General features: G+C 38.4%; 1 non-coding gene across 1 annotated transcript; it reads left to right on the top strand.

Annotated features, from left to right (window-relative positions):
• Window positions 1–3,603: 3,603 nt before the first annotated feature.
• LOC127186053 (small nucleolar RNA SNORA48) lies at window positions 3,604–3,745 on the top strand. The gene has a single exon (XR_007830306.1). It is a non-coding gene; the product is annotated as a small nucleolar RNA SNORA48 (small nucleolar RNA).
• The last annotated feature ends 10,426 nt before the right edge of the window (window positions 3,746–14,171 follow it).

Genomic DNA, 14,171 nt, shown 5'->3' with positions numbered 1-14,171 from the left:
AAATCCTAATCCCACTGTCTTCTCTGATTCAGATCCTACTAGCAATCCCCTTCTCACCACCTTAAATTCTACATATAGAAACAACAGACAGAGGGGAAGGCATCCTATTGGGACTCTAAATGAGAGACGCATGGGAGAATAGCAAAATAAAAGGATATAGAGGGTCCTAGAAATCTACAAGTAGAACAATATGATAGGCAGATTTGGGCCCAGGGGTCCCGCTCAAACTAAGGCGCCAGCCAAGGACAATACAGGAGGTAAACTTTAAACCCCTTCCCTGATCTAGCCAATGGTCAGAATATTCTCCACAGTTGAGTAGAGAGTGTGATATGACTTTCTCACGTAATCTGGTGCCTCACATTTGACCATATCCCCTGGAGGGGGAGACCTGGTGGCACTCAGAGGAAGGACAGCAGGTAGCCAAGAAGAGACTTGATACCCTATGAGAATATATAGGGGGAGGTAATCCCCCTCAGGAACAGTCATAGGGGAGGGGAATAATGGGAAAATGGGGGGGGAGGAATGGGAAGATACAAGGGATGGGATAAACATTGAGATGTAACAAGAATAAATTAATAAAAGAAAAAGAAAAAGAAAAAGAAAAAAAGAAACAACAGTCAGTAGTTGAAATACCACAGCCCATTCTGATTTCCCTACCACTTGTTTGAAAATCTCAAATGACCCATTTTCGTAGTGTTATCTTGACATGAAATGACTTACACATACATCGGGTTTTTCTAATATTCAAAAATCTAAGAGCATCAGTACTATTCAGGTTGCTCTAAGAAATTACTGTTGACTGGGTAACTAAAGAAGCATAAATTTTTGTGCATACTCCCAGAATGCTCTGATGTCAGAAACCAATGTGCTAGTTGACCTGGTATCTGGAAGAGTTCTGCTTCATGATTTTAAAATGGCTACCCTCTCATCACATCCTCATGTGGCAGAGAAAGATGAAGTAAGTGCTCATGTATCTCTTTATTAAAGCAACAATCCCATTCATAGGGGTTCTCTTCTCAAGGTGTAATACAAATAGCTCACCTCTTAATGACATCACTTTGGAGATTCAAACCCTAATGTGAGTTTTGGAGGGACACAAGCATTCCATTCATCACACAGTGCACATAAAGAGAAACTTTGAGATCTTCTTTTTTGCATAATAATCATAAAAATAAAAGCTAATGTTTACTGAAAGCTGATTCTATGCTAGAACTATTCTGAATATTTTAAGTGCTAATTCCTATGACCTGATATTTAATCCTATGAAAATGAGATAACAATTATGCAAAACTGCAGAGGAAGGTTAAATGACTTGCTCAAAGTCATACAGAAAATAAGTGGCAGGGTTGGGATATAAACCAAAGAAGTCTGACTTCTGAGCCCTAGTTGGTTACACAGATTAACAGTGTCATACACAAGAATAATAAGAGAATAGTTTATGAAAAAAAATCATACAGTTAAAAAGAAAAGTATATTAAATAAAATTTTTGGAATACACAAAGTTGCCAAAAAATAAACAAACATACTTGTTTTACTATTGGAAGAAAAAAAGTTATAGGCTATAATGCTATGCAAAGAAAAACATAACAAGAAACACCATTTTAGAAAAGGTAGATTGGAAAAGAAATTAGTATTTATTAAACACTGGCTATAGTTTTTGTTCCCCCACACCCAATATCCCAGTTTCCTCCCTAGCAATGCAAGAGAAGACAAATTGAAACCTCTCCTCACTACTCAGCACATATACTGTGGATCCCACAGATCATTCCCTCCTTGAATACATCACTGTATCCCAAACCTCAATTTCAAGTAGCACCCTCTGTTAAAGCACAGGCAACATTTGCCAGAAAATCAGTCTTTCTCTATTCCTCTACATCCGATATTCCAGTCTAGTACCTAACACTGCAGCAAAACACGGACTGTAGCCTTCCCTTACCCCTGCCCACATCTCCTGTTGATCCCACAAATCAATCCCTGTTAATCTCCCTCCCCCAACTTGTTGCTTTGTCCCAGACCCTACTCCAGCAGGCATCCCCTGCTCACTCAAGGACAGCTCTTCCCAGGGCAACAAGTAGGGTGAAGGACCCATACCTTTCCTAAAGCTCCTGATTTACAATCCCTTCCCAGGCTCATCCCCAGCATGGTAGCTGGAATCCTGCTGTGCTCTCCTTTTCCTCTCTGACCCCATCCCTCATGATCGCAAAGACCTTCTTTTCCAACCTTCTTTTCCCTAACTCATCCAAATATCCAAGTTACCCAATTACCATTCCCTATGAGCACATCAGCTGAACAGACCAAAAAAAAAGAGGAGGGGGCAACATGCAGTTATCACATTCTCAGAAAATCCAGAAAGGAAACAGAAACCAAGGAACAAAACAAAAAACAAAACAAAACAAAAATCCAGAAATCAGCCCCTGTATCTTTAATCATCCCAAACCCATATGCCTAGACATCAGCACAAAAATATAACAAGAAGCAGCCAGGTTAATATATCTGCACAAGAACCCAGCTATCCTAACACAGGAAGACCTGAATATCTCAACAAAGCAGGAGCACAAAGAAAAGACCTTAAAATCAATAATATAAAGATAATAGAGGTCCTTAAGGAGTAAATGAATAATCCTTTAAGGAAATGCAGGAAAACACACACACAACAACAACAACAACAACAACAGCAATAACAACAACTGGAGAAAACTAATTAATCCCTTAAACAAATACAAGAAAAAACAAGGTTGGAAGGAAACAAAACTGTTCAAGATATGAGAATGGAAATAGAATCAATAAAGAAAACCCAAACTGAGGAAATTCTGGAAATGAAAAATTTAGGAATTTGAACAAGAAATACAAAGACAAGCTTCCCCAGAAAAATATGAGATGAAAAAGAGAATCCCAAGCAGTGAAGATACTATGGGGGGAAAATGGATATGTTGGTCAAAGAAAATGCTAACTCAAAAAAATAATTACTGACACAAAACACCCAGGAAATCTGTGACACTATATAAAGACTTAACCTAAGAGTAATACATATATAGGAAGCAGAAGAAACACAGTTCAAAGGCCCAGAAATGTATTCAACAAAATCATAGAAGAAAAATATCACAAGCCTAAAGAAGAAGATACCTATAAAGTTACAAGAAGCAAACAATACACCAAATAGATTGGACTATAAAATAAAGTCCCCTCACCACATAATAAAACACTAAACATATAGAACAAAGAAAGAATATTAAAAGCTAGAAAGGAAAAAGACCAAGTAACATATAAAGTCAGATCTATTAAAATCACACTTGACTTCTCAATGGAGACTCTAAAAGCCAGAAAGTCCTGGACAAATGTGCTACAGACCTTAAGAGATCACAGATGCTAGCACAGACTACTATACCCAGCAAAACTTTCAATTTCCATAGATGGAGAAAATAAGATATTGCAGTAAGAAACAAATTTAAGCAATATTTATTTACAAGTACAGCAGTACAGAGGAAGTACAGAAGGAAAACTCCAATCTAAGGACATTAACTTCAACCATGAAAGTATAGAGACTAAAAAAAAAAAAAAAAAAAAAAAAAAAAAAAAAAAAAAAAACCCAGACCTCAGACCTACAGCCTGGCAATGGGTAAAGACACACCTTGTTGGTGATAGTGTGCTTAAATCAGTCAGGGGCAGAGCAGATTGGAGTCCTTTATTCACCTTGGCTTGATGCTTGGCTTGGTGGCTAAAGCTATCTTATGCCTAGGACTCATAAAAATCAAATCAAATTAAATCCAAGCAGTGCAGCACAGGAGGATGAAAACAGTCAGAGCCCTTCACCTTGCCTGGGCAATACAGTGGAGTTGGCCCGATGGCAAAGGCACAAATGATCCCGCCCTGATGCTGGGAGAGTGGGAGAGTTGATCCAGCTCCTCACGGGCTGCATTACTCTGGAGAGTAGAGCCCATGCCTTGACTGGGCAGCACAGTGGAGATGGCTCTAGAAGCATAGGTGCAGGTAAGCCAGCCCCAAGGGCATGAGAGTAGAAGAGCTGACCTTGTATCCTGCCTATGGTGGCATTGGGTGAGCTAGTAGGAGCAGTGCTGGAGAGCTTGCCCTGGTGGTGTAGATAACGGAGATCCAGAGGACTGACTAGCTCAGCTACCACCCAGGCACAGATCCAGGGTCCTGAATTGGTCCACCCCAAACTCTATCTCATCTATGAACGGTTGGGGCATATGAAAGGGCCAGTCCTGCTGTTCCAAAGCTGCAGAATCTCTATGGCACAGGTCAACAACATGATAACCAGGGAGAGTTCCAATAAGGATCCAATATTGATGGTGTCACAGAAGCTAAACCAATGACTCATTGCAGTGAACATTTGCAAGAGAAGATGTGTAGACTGAGGGATATACTGTTGGACACAATGTGACACACTACAACTTCCACAGCTTCTATACTTTGTTGTTGTTTTTGTTGTTTGTTGTTGTTGTTCATGGTGGTGGTGGTAGTGGTGTCTGTGTGTGTGTGTGTGTGTGTGTGTGTGTGTGTGTGTGTGTGTCATGGGGATGTTGCAAGGGCAAAAGGTAGATATGAGAGGATGAGGAGATGAATAGGACTGAGGTAAATAATGTGAAACTCATAAAAAATGAATAAAAAATTTTTTAAAGGAAAGGAATTGATGTAAGAGAGCTACTACTTAAGAAGTACTTTTATTCAATGTAACTTTTCTATTCTTGTAGAAAAAAATCCAGACCACCAAAATCAAATGAAAGGACACACACATACACACACACACACACACACACACACAGTCATACACAACCAACAACAACAACAACAACAACATAACAGGAATTAACAATCCTAAGTCACTGATATCTCTCAATATCAATGGACTCAATTCACCAATAAATACATACAACAAACTAACAGAATGGATCCAAAAACAAGACTCATCTTTCTGCTGCATCTAAGAAACACACTTCAACATAAAGCATATATATTCCCTCAGGGTAAAGGTTAGGAAAAAGATATTCAAAACAAATGGACCTGAGAAGCAACCTGGTGTAGCCATTTTAATATCTAACAAAATACTACATTGAAAGTTGGGGTGGAGGGACTAGTAGCAGGAGGGAAATGTGCGATTGGGATGTATTGTATGAGAGAAGAATTGTTTTAATTAGTATGAGAGAGAGAGGGAGAGAGGGGGGGAGAGAGAGAGAGATCTCATACTTATAACCTAGAAAGCACACCTGAATGCTCTAGAACAAAAAGAAGTGCTCATGGCCAAGAGTAGAAGAAAACAAATAATCAAACTGAAGGCTGAAATCAATAAAATGGAAACAAAAAGGACAATGCAAAGAATCAATAAAATAAAGAGTTGGTTCTTTGAGAAAATCAACAAGATACAAAATTCTTATCCAAATTGATGAAATCATAAATGAAAATGACATAACAACAGGCAATGAGGAAATATCTCATTGAGAGACTCTCAAAGGGAGTCATTAGGTCATATTTTAAAAATCCCGCAGTCCAACAAATTAGAAAATCTCAAAGAAATGGATAATTTTCTCAACAGGTACCACTGACTAAAATTGAATCAAGATCAGATAAACAGTTTAAATAGACTTATAATTCTTAATGAAATAGAAGCAGTCACTAAAAATCTCTTTAAAAACATACAAGGCTAGATGATTTTAGCAGATTTCTACCAGACTTTCTAAGAAGAGTTAACACCAATACTTTCAAAATAGAAATAGAAGGAACATTGTAGAATTCATTTTATGAGGCCACAATACCACGATACCCAAACTACATAAAGACTCAACCAAGAAAGAAAAATACAGACCAATTTTTCTTATGAATATAAATGCAAAAAATCTCAATAAATTGTTTGTAAACTGAATCCAAGAACATATCAGAAAGATCATCCAGCATGACCAAGTTGGTTTCATTCCAGAGATGCAGGCATGGTTCAATACATGAAAACCAGTAAATGTAACCCACTACATTAAAAAAAAAAACAGAATAAAAAAAAAAACACATGATCATCTCATTAGATGCAGAAAAGGCCTTTGACAAAATCTGACACCCCTTCATGACAAAAGACCTGGAGATATTAGGGATACAGGGAACATAACTACACATAATAAAGGCAATATACAGCAAGCCAATAGGCAACATCAAATTATATGGAGAGAAATCTAAAGCAAACTAAAATCAAGAACAAGACAAACTTGTCCACTCTATATCTATTCAATATAATACTTGAAGTTTTAGCTGGAACAGTAAGACAACTGAAGGAAATTAAGGGATACAAATTGAAATGGAAGAAATCAAAGTATGGCTATTTGACTAAGAAACACTTAGCCATTGGTAAATGCAAATCAAATCTACAAGATTCCATCTTACACTTGGTAGAATGACTAAGATGAATAGCACAAATGACAGCTTATTCTGGTGAGGATGTGAGAAAAGGGAACACTTCTCCACTGCTGGTGGGAGTACAAACTTGTAAAGCCACTTTGGAATCAATATGGTAGTTCTTCAGAGAGCTGAAATTTGACGTACCTCAAGACCCAGCCATGGCACGCTGAGGCATATACCCACCCAAAAGATACTCCATCATATTACAAGGACACTCACTCAACTATGTTCATTTTGGCTTTATTAATAATAGTCAGAAACTGGAAGCAACCTAGATGTCCCTCAACAGAAGAATAGATAAAGAAAATATGGCACATTTAAAATTTGAGTACTACTGAGCTGTCTTTTAAAAATGACATAATGAAATTTGTAGGTAAATGGATGGAACTAGAAAAAATCTTGAGTGAGGTAACTCAGACTCAGAAATACAAGTATGGTATTATTCTCTTATAAGTGGATATTAACCATTAAGTAAATGATAACCAAGCACAACCTAGCCAGAGAGGTTAGGTAAAGGGAAGCAGTCCACAGGAGGGGTTGTGCACAGGGATCTCCCTAGGAGGAGGAAACAGGGGACCAAATGGGGATGAGATCTGGGTGGTGGATCAGGTAGGAGGTGAGGAGCAGAGATGGAATGGAGGGAGAGAATGCCAGGAGAGGTGGCTGGAATTGGATGGACATTAGAGGGTAGTGTGTAAATCTAGTGGAAACCTTCTGGAATATATGAGGCTGATCCTCCTAGTAATGGGAGATATGGAATATGGCCTGCCATCTCTTGAAGCTAGGTGAGCTTCCAGTGATGGGACTAACATGCATTCAATTGAAATTTTGGGCAAGGGGGTCCCATTGAAATCCCCCCAAACAACCCAGGATGTCACTAAGACAAAAGGCTTCTCTCTGCAAACTGACAGTGGGGTCCCATTGCTGAGGACAATATCCACACAACTCATTGAACATGGAGAAGTCAAGCTGGTGCCTACATGGATACATAACCCTTAGGTTCTAGTCTCTTTGATGTGGGAAGGTACTCTGCAGGACACTGAAAGAGAAATTTGGACACCAACCCAGCCACAAAATCTTTGGCCTACAATTTATCCTACCAGAAACATATTCTAGGCCAGTGGTGGCACAGAACATGTGAGAATAGCTAACCAATATCTGATTTAACTTAAGGTCCACTCCACAAGGAGGAATCCACCAACAGTGCTTGGGTAATTGAGAACCACAGACTATGTAACCCAGAGAACCAGTATTGTATGGTAAAACGATACATACAATACTGGTAAAAAAAATAATAAACATTATGATTCATGATGATAATCTACTACACTAATAGATCAGTGTCTTATCCATAATCACAGAGGTTTCCTCAAGCAGCAGATAAAACAGATGCAGAGACACACAGCAAGACATTATATAGAAAGAATCTATAATGGAGACCTCCAAAGGCCCATTCCCTCAGAACACAGGAAATCCCACAGAAGAGGAAGTGGAAAGATTATAAAAGCTAGAGGGGATGGAAGATACCAGGAGAACAAGGCTCTCTGAATCATTTACGCAAGGAGTATATTAATTCACAGAGATTGAAGCAGCATGCACAGGGCCTACACATCCTCAGCATATATATATAAAATAGCTATATATTATAGTTTAGTGATTTTTATGGGACTACTAATTGTGAACACAAGTGTGTCCCTGACACTTGTACCTGTTCTTGGCACTCTTTTCTTTTTGTTGGATTGTCTTGTCCAATTTCAGTGTGATTTTTTTTGTTTCATCTTATATCTTGTTTTTTTATGTTGGGTTGCAGTCTCTTAGAAGCTCGCTCTTTTCTAATGAGAGACAGAAAAGGAGAAAGATTTGGAGGGGGAAGGGAGAGAAGGTGTGGAGCAACTGGGAGTAGTAAGAAGAGGGAGGGGAGACTACAATAAGGATATATTGTATGAGAAAATAACCTATTTCCAATAAAAGAAAAAAGGAAAAAATAAACAGCAATTTAAAAAATAACTGGTTATATGCCTATCAAAGCATTATATAGAAATATAAAACTTCAATCCTGTTTGTATAATCATAACAGTTTTGTGTTGTATTCTCAGTAGTCGGAAGGTTAGGGCAATAGGGTTTTGAATTCATGTTCAGTCTGGTTACAATGTAGACTGTGTCTTAAAAAGCAAACAAAACAAAAATTCTATTTCATCGCTGCTGCTCTTTTTAGTCACAAATGAAGAAGCTAAAGTTCAGTGTTAAGTGATGTCACCACAGGTCGTTGACACCCCTGATTCAGATGTGCTAATCCAAGCAGGATTAGCCGGGCAGTGGTGGAATACGCCTTTAATGCCAGCACTTGGAAGGAAGAGGCAGCTGTATCCCTATGAGTCTAAAGCCAGCATGCTCTACAGGAATCACAGGACAGCCAGGACTACACAGAGAAACCCTGACTTTAAAACAAACAAACAAACAAACAAACAAAAAGATAACATTAAGGCCTATAAGAAGTTCTAAATTCTCAAATAGTATAAAACTATGTGTCATAGTACAGATAATGAGCACATGATGATGACCGTGACAAAAACATGCAACATATTTTGCCATATTTTTGTTGTTGTTGTTTTTGAGACAGGGTTTCTCTGTGTAGCCTTGGCTGTCCTGGACTGGCTTTGTAGAACAGGCTGGCCTCGGACTAACAGAGATCCGCCTGCCTCTGCCTCCCAAGTGCTGGGATTAAAGGCGTGTGCCACCATGCCTGGCTATTTTGCCATATTTCTACTTGGTTTTGTGGCATTTTGCCACATCTTCAGTTACTCGAAAAGGACTTTCCTGTCTGAAGCACAAATCAAGTAAGCCTCTTTCATTCGTTCAACAAATATTAGCTTTGCAAATACAGTTTGTATCTTCAGTCAGCATTTTTACACACTCTTTATAAAAGTCCAATTTAAATTGACAACTACCTGTTGTTGCCTAACATACAGTTTAAAAATCTGATAGCTAAAAACCTGTGACTAAGGAACCTATTACTGATTTGTTATATTTCTTTAGCTCTTCTAAGCTATGTTCTTAGTAAGTTGGCTTTGGAAATCATTAACTCAATATGCTGGGAAACCTGGTATCTGGAAATGTTCTATTCAGTACTGGGTAAAATGAAACTATAGGGTCCCTAGTCAGAAATTGCTAAAACTTTCAAGATGGCTAGAACAAAGTATTAAAGGAAGTCCTTTTAAACGCGGGGTACCATGAAGCTGCACAGGCTCCATAAACTTGAAGCCAGTCCTGCTAGTGATTTTCTAGATATATTTCTAGAAAATATATCCCCAAATTACAAGAGGCCAAGAAAGGAGTCATGAGTTTGAGGCCAGCTTGAGCTACACAGTAAAATCATGCCTCAAAAATTATTGTGCTGCAAGTAGGGAGAGCAGGGTCCATACATAAATATTTTCCTGTCAGAAAGACATGACTTTCAGGACTTCATCTAAATATAAACACTTCATGTCTGGGTAATATAATGTGGAATGTAAGGGATTCAATATGATGATTTTTGAAAGAACATAATTCAGCCTGCAGTACCATTGTTGAAAGCCTGCTCTTTCAACTTTGCACTTATGCACCAAAGAATGGAAATTCATTAATAAAACACTTATTTTATTCTGGAACTGGAATAAGACCTTCAGAAAAGTATTTTTATTCAGTAGAATATATCATATTTTGAAGCTCAGAAAAACAAAATTAATTTACTCAAAATAATGGAACTAGTAAAGTGTTGCCAAGATTGAAGGAGTATAATCCCATTTGACTCTTACTATAGGTTCTCTGAGATGCATAGAGCCTCTCTGCCATTTACTGGTGAGTTTATTTAAGAGTGATTAAGAACCCCCAAAGATAGTAAGTATCTCCAAGCTCACACATAAAACCACTTGGAATTTTGATTTTTCGAGAAAGGGTTTCTCTGTGTTACCTAGGCAGTCCTAGACTTGCTTTGTAGACCAGGCTAGCCTCGAACTCACAGCAATCCTCCTGCCTCTGCCTGCCAAGTTCTGGGATTAAAAGCGTGTGCCACCATGCCCAGCCAATGTTTTTTCTTTATTAGTGTTTCATAGAAGCAGTTATCATTGGTTAAATAGAATACATTTACACTTGGTTTTAAGCCATAAGTGAATTCTGGAAATTGAATTTTTGAAAAATGCTTAGTTAACATGAATTCAGAGAAAAGGAAATTGGATGGTCTGTGAAGATATTTCAATACTGACTGTCATTTAGCATTTTAATGCTGTTGGCTCTTTGATTTTTCATGTCTCTAGCATCAACATCATGTAGCATAGGTGGTAAGAGCTGTGTCAGTTTAATTATAATGTACAATCAAACATAGTAGGAGAAGTGACTGAATAATTGATCATTACCTAGAGACAGCACTTGATACATCTTCAAAACTTTCCTGCTTACAATGTGCAAATGCCCTTCCCTATGGTGGGAACAGAGAGAATTACGAATGGAGCACAGAGAACAAAACCCTCTGGAGTTTCATGCTTCTCTCATCTTGACCAGGTATTTGGTACTATATTTCAGCTTTCTGTATCAAAAAAGCATCCCAATTTAGCATAAAGGGGAGACTATTTAATTTTCTGTAAAGGACAAACTAGGAAATACTTGTGCAAGCTTTGTGGTCTCAACTGCAACTACTAATCTTCACTGCTGTCAGGTAAAGACAGGCAGAAATAATGAGTAAAGGAAGGAGTATGGTAATAAGCCAGTATACTTTCATTTGTAAACCACTGTGGTGGGCCACATTTGGCCTGCAAGCTGTGGTTTCCACTCTCCCATACAGGGAAGTGGCATCATTTTTCTTGAGATATTTTATGTTTAATGGAGAAGAGGGCTTCTTATATCACATACTTCACATAAAAACTCAAAGTCTCATTGAAGTTCTCAACTCTTAACTCCAAAATGTATTTGTGTCTCTAGTACTTCTAGGTCTCTTTTCTGTTTTCCTTTTTACAAGAAATCTTAAAAAAAAATACTCTTGAGTATAGTCCAATGGATCACAAGGTCCATTAACTGGTTAACAATAACAGTAATCCTTTAAAAGCTGTATAAATAAGTACTGTTGCTATTGGACTATGTCTTATTTACCAGGGTTCTTGAAAAAAAGCAGAAACTATAGGGAGAATTATTAATTAATAGATTATGACCTACATTCATTTCTGTTGCTGTTATAGAATACCCTACAAAAACCAGAAAGAAATGGTTTATTCAACTTACAATTCCAGGCTCAAGTCTATCAGTATGAAGAAGTCAAGGCAGGAATTTGAAACGTCTAGTCACAACCACAGTCAAAGGCAGAGAGAATGAATGGATACATGACTATTTGTGGTACAGGCCCCACTCTACACTTGTACTACTCAAGACCCAAATACAAGGAATGTGGCGCTCACAAAGGGCAGGTCTTCCAACCTCAATGAGTATTATCAAGACAATGCCCACAGACAAACTTGATTTAAGAAATCCATCATTTCCAGGTACGGTGACACATTCCTGTAATCCCAGAACTCAGGGAGGCAGAAGCAAGTAGATCTCTGTGAGTTCGAGGCCAGCCTGGTCTATAAAGCAAGTCCACGACAACCAAAGCTATACAGAGAAATCTTGTCTCAAAAACAACAACAGCAACAATAACAACAACAATCCATCATTAAAAATCTCTTCTCAGGTGATTCTTCAGTGAGTTAAAGTGACATTAAAACTAATCAAGATAGATGATAGATAGATAGATAGATAGATAGATAGATAGATAGATAGATAGATAGATAGACAGACAGAGATAGATAGATGATCAATAGATGATAGAGTTACTAAAGATAGAGACAAAGATTTCGCCAGTTGGTGGTGGCACACACCTTTAATCCCAGCACTTAGGAGTCAGAGGCAGCTGGATTGCTGTGAGTTCAAGGCAGCCTGGTCTACAAAGCTAGTCCAGGACAGCTAAGGCTATACAGAGAAACCCTATCTCAAAAAAAATTCATTATTACAGGAATTGATTCTTATAACTATGATGCTTAAAAAAATCAGTATCTCCAGTTTATAACCAAGAGACTCAGGTAAGTCCATGTTCAGTTTAGTCTGAGACATCTTTCTGGTATTTTTCCATGTAGTTATACATTAATTTATGTCTTTATTGTTGATTACTATTTCATAAAGTGATTGCACCACAGTTTCCAGGATAATGAAAATATTGTGGGTTCATTTGACAAAATGAGTTGAACAGTCTACTTTAGAGCTGAATTTTTTATTTAATAATTTAATTAACTTATTCAAATTACAACTAAATTGTTATCCCATCCCTTGTATCCTCCCATTCCTCCCTCCCTCCCGCTTTCACTCTATTCCCCTCCCCTAGGTCTATGACCAAGGGGGACCTCCTCCCCCTCTATATGGTCATAGTCTATCAAGTCTCATCTTGGTAGCCTGCTTATTCTTTCTCGGAGTGCCACCAGGCCTCCCCACCCAGAGGAGGTGGTCAAAAAAGGGACACCAGAGTTCATGTCAGAGTCAGTCCCCGCTCTCCACGCAACTGTGGAGAATGTCCTGTCCATTGGCTAGATCAGAATAGGGGTTCAATGCTTACTGCATGTATTGTCCTTGGTTAGTGCAATAGTTTGAGCAAAACCCCCTGGACCCAGTGCCACCCGTCATGATGTTCTTCTTGTAGGTTTCTAGGACCCTTCTGGATCTTTCTATTTCCCCATTCTCCTATATTTCTCCCACCTAGAGTCCCAATAGGATGTCCTCACATCTATCCCAATCTCCTGGTAAGCGAAGATTTCCATGGGACATGCCTTTTGAACTAGTGTCCAATTATAAGTGAGTATATACCATGTGAGTTTTTCTGCTTCTGGGATAACTCACTCATTATGATCATTTCTAGTTCAATCCATTTGTCCACAAATTTCGGGAATTCCTTGTTTTTAATAGCTGAGTAGTATTCCATAGTGCATATGTACCACAGTTTCTTCATCCATTCTTCTACTGAGGGACACTTAGGCTGTTTCCATGTTCTGGCGATTATGAATAAGGCTGCTATGAACATGGTTGAGCAAATCTTCTTGTTGTGTGCTGGAGCATCTTCTGGGTATATTCCAAGGAGTGGAATAGCTGGGTCTTGAGGAAGCCCTATTCCCAGTTTTGTGAGAAAGCGCCAGATAGATTTCGAAAGTAGTTGTACTAGTTTGCATTCTGACCAGCAATGAAGGAGTGTTCTTCTCTCCCCACATCCTCGCCAGCATGTGGTGTCACTTGAGTTTTTGATCTTTGCCATTCTGATGGGTATAAGATGGAATCTCAGAGTTATTTTGATTTGCATTTAGAGCTGAATATTTTATTCTCTGTAAACTCTACCTTAAGGCAAAAATTTTAAAACATATTTATATTTTTTTTAGAGACAGTTTTCCTACAAAAGTCTAGTCTCAAAGTATGCAGTCCAAACTGGACTACACATGACCCTTCTGCTTCAGTTCTAGAATTATAGAAATTCACTACTAAACCTGGTTCCAAGTTGTTTCCTTGTTCTGTTGTTATTGAGACAGCATCTCTATCCATGGCCCCAGCTGTCTTGGAACTTACTCTGTAGACCAGGCTGGCCTCAAACTCAGAGATCTACCTGCCTCTGCCCCCATCCCAAGTGATGGAATTAAAGGTGTGGGCTATCATGCCTGACTTCAACGTAGTTTTTCAATTTTTATTTGCCTAGAATTTTAAACCAAAATGGAGCTCGGAACATACTTAGCTCT

Source organism: Acomys russatus, chromosome X (assembly GCF_903995435.1).
Source record: "Acomys russatus chromosome X, mAcoRus1.1, whole genome shotgun sequence".
Taxonomy (NCBI): Eukaryota; Metazoa; Chordata; class Mammalia; order Rodentia; family Muridae; genus Acomys; species Acomys russatus.
Note: the sequence above shows the minus strand (reverse complement) of the source record. Positions and strands in the feature narration are given on the sequence as shown.